Raw genomic sequence first — 6,072 nt, forward strand, 5'->3', positions numbered from 1 at the left:
GGAGGGCAGCAGGGCCTGCCTCCCCGGCCTCCTCACTCCTCTTCTCCGGCTCCCTCCATCCCCGGATCTGACTGCAGCTCAGCCCCGGGCCGTTTCCGTGCTGTGGTCCCGGGTTCTGGCGTCCCCCCTGGCCCTCTTCCTGTCCGTCCCTCGCGAGTGCCCCCCTGCGACGTTCGCAAGGCCCGCTCGCAACGTTCCGGGCGCGGGAGCTCCCTGCCCCAGCCCTGCCCCGGGGCACGGGAGCGCTCCGCCCTCTCCCGGGGTGCTCCCGGGGCGCCCGCTTTCCCCCTGCCCGCACCGGGCCCGGGGCTCGGGGGGCGCGCCAGCGGGCGGGCCCGAGCCTCCGGAGCGCGGCCCCCGGGGCTGCAGAGCGCCGCCGGGGGCCTTGGCGCGCGCATTAGAGTGGAGTTGAGCGGCAGGCAAATTTGGGCGCCGACACGGGCGAAGTTTGAGGCGCGCTCGGAGTTGGGGCGGGAGAGGAAAAGTTGGAGACGACTGCCTCTGGAGGCCGAGCACGCTCCACTGCAGGCGGCGGCTCCGGCTCGCTTTTTTTTTTTTTTTCTTTCTTTTTTTTTCAATTCTGTGAAAAAAAAAAAAAAAAAAAAAAAAAGAAAAAGATGTATCCGAAAAACAACCAGGAGGAAAAAAAAAAAAAAAAAAAAAAAGCCAAGCCAGAGCTGCAGGCCGCCCGGGGCCGAGCCGCCGCCGGCAGTCGGGGGTCGTGGGGGGCGCCAGCCCTCCCTCCCCGGCCGCCGCTTTCTGTAGGGGGCACTGCAGGGTTGTGCAATCTCGAGTGGGAAAGTTCCCCGAAACTTTGACGGCCCCCCACCCTCCTTCCCCGAACGCCGTTTCCCTGCGCGGAGGGGCCCGGGCCCCGCGCCCCACCGTCGCCCCGACGGTCTCCCCGCGCGCCCCGCTGTCCGGCCGGCCCGGGGCAGGGCTGGGGGGGGGGGTGGGGGGGTGGGAGGGTGTCCGGGCAGGGGCCCCGCGGGGTACCGAGAGGCCCGAGCCCCGCCGGGCGTGTGACCCGGGGCCGAGGCCCGAGCCGGGCGCCGCGGCGGGGACGTGGGCTGGGGCGTGGGGGGCAGCGGGCCCGGGTCGCGGAGCCGCGCGGCGGCGGGGACGACACGCGGGCGGGGGGTCCCGGCAGCGGGGTCTCTCCGCCGCGCGAAGCCGCCCCGACCCCGGTGCGGGCCCTCACGCCCGCACCCGCTCCCGCGTCGCCCCAACTCGGCACACGCGTGTGTGTGGCGAGCGTTTCCTCGTGCCGAGCGCGGCGGGGAGCGGAGGCCGGGCCGGCTCCCGGGGCAGCGGCGCCGAGGCGGCCGCGCGGCCCACACCTGCCGGGGGCGCGTCCGCGGGGGGCCCGGGCCGGGGCGCCCCTCACGTCCTCGCCCTGCTCTAAAGGACCACGTTCCTACGTGTCGCTCGTGAAACTAAAAATGAACGTCAGGAAGACCTTGGGGAACCAGAAAAATGCATCAAAGCGAAGGAAGCGGGAGCGCCGAAGAGCCGGGCCGGGGAAGGGGCTGCGGCTTGCGGAGCCGGGCGACGGCGGACCCCGCGACCCCGCACGCCGCCTCCCGCCCTGCGCGAGGCGGCGGCGGGAGGGGGGGGTCGCCGACCCTGACTTAGCTCGTGCGGGGGCCATTCGGGGAGCCGGGCTGCACCCCGAAAATTATTTGCTCGTTTGGTCCCCCACCAGCCCCCCGGCGATGTGATCCACCCCCCCGCCCCGGTCCCCCCTCCCGGCGCACGGTCAAGCCCCCCTCTCCGTCCGCCCTCGGAGAACACATATTGTGAATAAACAACCGAGCCGGTGTTTCGGTCGGAACATCAGATTAGAAATGTGGTCCGCACGCTGTTCCTTTCTCTTGAGCACACTCATCACCTTGCAAAGCAGGCCCTTGTTTACTTCAACAGGCTCTCTGTCCCCGGGGCTAGAGCGCGGGCTTCCTCCTGGCAGGGGCCGTGTTTTATTCATCTTTGTACCCACCGCCATCGCACCTGGCTTGGAAGAGGCTCTGGATCGATGTTTATTAAATATGCGTATGAATGAACGAGAGCCCCGCGTTTTAGTCCCCAAACTGTCTGACCTCCGTCGAATGACTTTAAGCCTTTAGCGCCCTTATCTGTTAAGAAGGGGGGGGGGCGAGGGGGGGAATGTGGGGCTTTAATAATCCTTGTAATCCGTGCCCTGTCTACCTCTCTGGGGCTATTGTGAACATCAAGTGAGATAGGTGAAAACCTCTGTAAACCATCAGATGCTGAGCAAATACCATATAGGATGGTTATTCATTCATCCCCTTCGCTGGGAAAGCTTTTAACAAAGTAATTCCCGGGCTTGTTTTTCAGCAGACGGTGGTCGCCCTTCCTGGTCAGTCTTAAATATTTATTGCGGGCCAATCTTGTTCTTACACTTAGGAAATCAATCAGGCTTCCATTTGTTTGAGAGAAATGAACAGTGCTCGCACACATAAATAATGGAAGAAAAATCCTCGTGTTCCCAAAACAGCCACCCCAAGCAGCCCAAGAGCCCAACGGCACGGGGATCATGAAGAATCCAAGAGATTGGCAAGGGCAATGCCGTGCAGCTATAAGCCAGCCGCAGCCAGGCACGGGATTGTGTGCATGAAACAGTGTTAAGTGAAAAGAAGAGGGCCCGGGAGGGGACAGGCACACTGGCAGAGACTGTATCCATGTATGCCGTGACCAGTATTGGAAGCGGAGGGGGGGGGGGGAGGATGTAAATCATTCTATTTGAATGTTCCTTGGCTGTTTAATTTTCCTGTCAAGTGGCTTAAGCCTGATTTTTTTTTTTTTTTTAAGCATTCCCTCATGGCCAAGTATGTGTTTCCTTGGAATTGAAATCTGGGTTGATGGTTTTATATTTTAAAAGCTTTCATTGTGACTCATTCTTGGCCCGGGATAGGATTCTGTAATACTCCCCGAGCTCAAAGAGCCTGGGTGTCCTGTTTCTTGGGCTCCGTTCATACCCACTTTCTAGCATTTTGCTAGTGGATCCAAGAAGTCACTTTTGGAGACAAGTGTTTTATTGTGTTCCTGTCATCTTCATCAGTGTGGAAGGGAACCAGAAACATGGAATTTCCCGGCCGAAGCCAGAGGACGGCAGGGGCCGGAGAAGGTTTTCAAGCGCTGACGAGTTCGTGGTCAGACGATGTGGGTCAGCAGTGCGAGACTGACGCTCTGGTGAAGAAGTTGTAGGGGCGACGAGGCCGGTGAAGCCCTTATGTGGCCCCGGCATCGCGTGAGTGCTCCACAACTGGGCAACGCGGTTGGTGACAGCAGCCGCCTTGCTGACACGCAGAAGGCCCTGCTCACGCAGGCTCTGCTCTCCCCGGAAGGCAGCGTCCCCAAAGTGCAGGGCATCGCGGTGGGAACTGGGCACGCTCCGAGCACATTTGCAAGATTCCTGTTCTGTGGCTTGGGAATCCAGATGTGTCTATAATGTACTCTCATGTTTGAGACTGTTTAAACAGTCTCACATGGACACCTTTTGACTTTGACCTTTTTAGCGCCTATCGAAAGACAGATGGTCATTTTTTTTGTTTTGTTTTGTTTTTTAATCAAGATGAACAGCAAAAGCCTGCTACATACCCTGTTTGTACAGATCTGGCATAACAGGCAGGTTCTGGCCAGATTTAGGAAACAGGAACTTGATGTTCCGTCTCCCCAAACAGCTCCTCGAAACCTTGACTGTTTCCAACCTCCGAGAACTCCCCCTAGCTCTGTCCTCAGCCACGACGCCTCTCCCAAGCAGAAGAGCTCCAGATAGAGGCAACGGTCCTGTTTTGTCCCGACTCCATTTTACCAGGTTTTGAGACCAGACGGTTCAGTGCAGTGGGCATTTCCACAAACCTGGCAGCGGCCGGGTCTAGCTCTTGCCAGGCGCCCCCAGAAGGGGTGAAACGGAGCAAAACCCTGGCCTTCAAGGGATTTGCTGTGTGCCCCGACTCCACCCGCACACGCCGGTTCTTACAGCCGGCTTCCACGCTGCGGCCGCGGTGACCTTTCCAAAGCACAGAGCTCATCATGTCACTGCCTGATTGAGGCCCCGGAACGGCTCCCTCTGGCCCACACCAGCGACGCTCAGCAGAAAACAGGTGCCCTCTAAGCCAGGCCCTCACTAATAGTAACTAATGATGGTCTTTTCGTGGTTGGCAGAAAAAAAAAAAAAAAAAAAATGAAGTTAATTGATGGAATAGCGTCCGTTTTAGGTGTTACTTTCCTCACTCTTCTTAAGCCTTTGGACCGTATTACCCCCTGGCTCTACTGTACTACCAGACTGTAGCTGATTGGTCCAGAATTCCGGATTTCATTACTTTTTTTTTTTTTTTTCACATATCAACATTTCCTTGTGTTCTGCCTGTAGCTGAAGTGCCTTCTCGACACGGTGGCGCGTCCCCTGGGATGGAGGCCTGGCATTCGAGGCCCTTCTCAACAGGCCCCCCCCCCGGGGGGCTAAGCTTTCCGGGGCCTGGATTTCAAGTCTCCCCCGTCGGCTTGGCTGACTCTTCCTTCAAGATTTAGTCCCCTCTGTTGCCTGGTGTAACAAATGTTTGGGGGAATCGGTGCATTGAGAGAAAGACGAGACTAAATGTTTGAAGTACCCAAGAGTACCAGGCAGTCGGTACCCTAAATGGGCGGCATAGATAGAGAGTACGGTGACCCTGTCTCCCCCCCGCCCCCCGCCCCCCAACACTGGCTGTGACTCCAGCCACACTGACCTTCTTACCTCAAACCTTAGCACGGGCTGGCCCCTCTCACCTGGGCTCTCCATGTGACTTGGCTCCTTCTCACTAGTCAGGTCCCAGCCCACCCCGTATAAAGTAGCCCCCCCGACTACTTGCCCGTGTCCTTGGGAAAGGACTGGCCTCTCCCAGGGCCCTAGGCCCATCACACCATGTACCCACACTCCGTCAACTTCAAGACTCAATCAACGTCTAACCTCATGGCTTTTGGTCTTTGAGGCCGAGGAAGAGACCTCTCTGATAGTAGCTCAGACCAGCAAAGCGTATCTTCGGCACTCCTCTCTCTCTCTGTCTCTCTCTGTCTCTCTCTTTTTTTTTTCCAGGACAATGTTGACACATATGTACTCAAATAAATCAACCTTCTCATCTTAACCATCTCCCTTGGCAGGAACAATAAGTCGATGTGCCAAAGCAGGACTGACCTGCATGACTCAACCCTTGAAAAATATAAAGGAAATCATTGTGTTTTCATGGTAACAGGTATTGAGACACAGAGGGCTCGTCCATTTCTAGTTTTTTCCCATGGCTGTAGCCACTGACCTGTTTGTTGTATGCTGTGTGATGGGCGAGTACAGAGCTGGGCTGTAGTCCTCTCCAGATGCCGTCTCTCTCTCTCTCTCTCTCTCCCTCTCTCTCTCAGCCCTTCCTTCCTCTGTGTTGGTTTCATGCTCAGGCTGGCTCTCCCCAGGAGGTAGCAAATTGATATCTTGAAGCTCTGCTCTGGTATCTCACAGCATAGCAACCCCAGAGGAAGGACACTACTTTTCCCTAATGAGTCCAGCAGAAGTTCTAGAATTAACTCTCACTGACCTGTCCTGAGTCACATCCTTATCTCTAGACCCTAAACCCTCAACTGAGGCCAGAAAGCAGCGATCATCTGATCAGTCAGGCCTGAGTCATGTGACCGCGTCTGGACTCAGGAAGGTGAGGGTGTCAGGGTCAGAGCCGCTCAAACACAACGCAGTACACATTTGCCTTTTTTGAGATCAGTGTGTTGCACCCAAGAAAAGGGATATTGGGTGCTCAAATGCAACAGATTTCTGCCTTAGGCCAGTTTTCCATCCTTGCTCTGTGCCCTTTACACATCACCATCTGCCTTTCCTTGAAACTCACTCCCCTGACTTCCAGAACTTTGGGCGTGACTGGTTCTCCTCCACAATCCCTCTGTCACCCAGCCTCCCGAATGCTGATTTGCCCCCAGTCTTTTGTCCTTGCTTTTCTTTCTTTCTTTCCTTTTTCAGTTACTTATTTTATTTTATTTTTTCAGAAAGAGAGAGAGCCTGCGAGCAAGCAGGGGAGG

The sequence above is a fragment of the Panthera pardus genome, unplaced genomic scaffold (genome assembly GCF_024362965.1).
Source record: "Panthera pardus isolate Hobbes unplaced genomic scaffold, ASM2436296v1 HiC_scaffold_25, whole genome shotgun sequence".
Classification (NCBI taxonomy): Eukaryota; Metazoa; Chordata; class Mammalia; order Carnivora; family Felidae; genus Panthera; species Panthera pardus.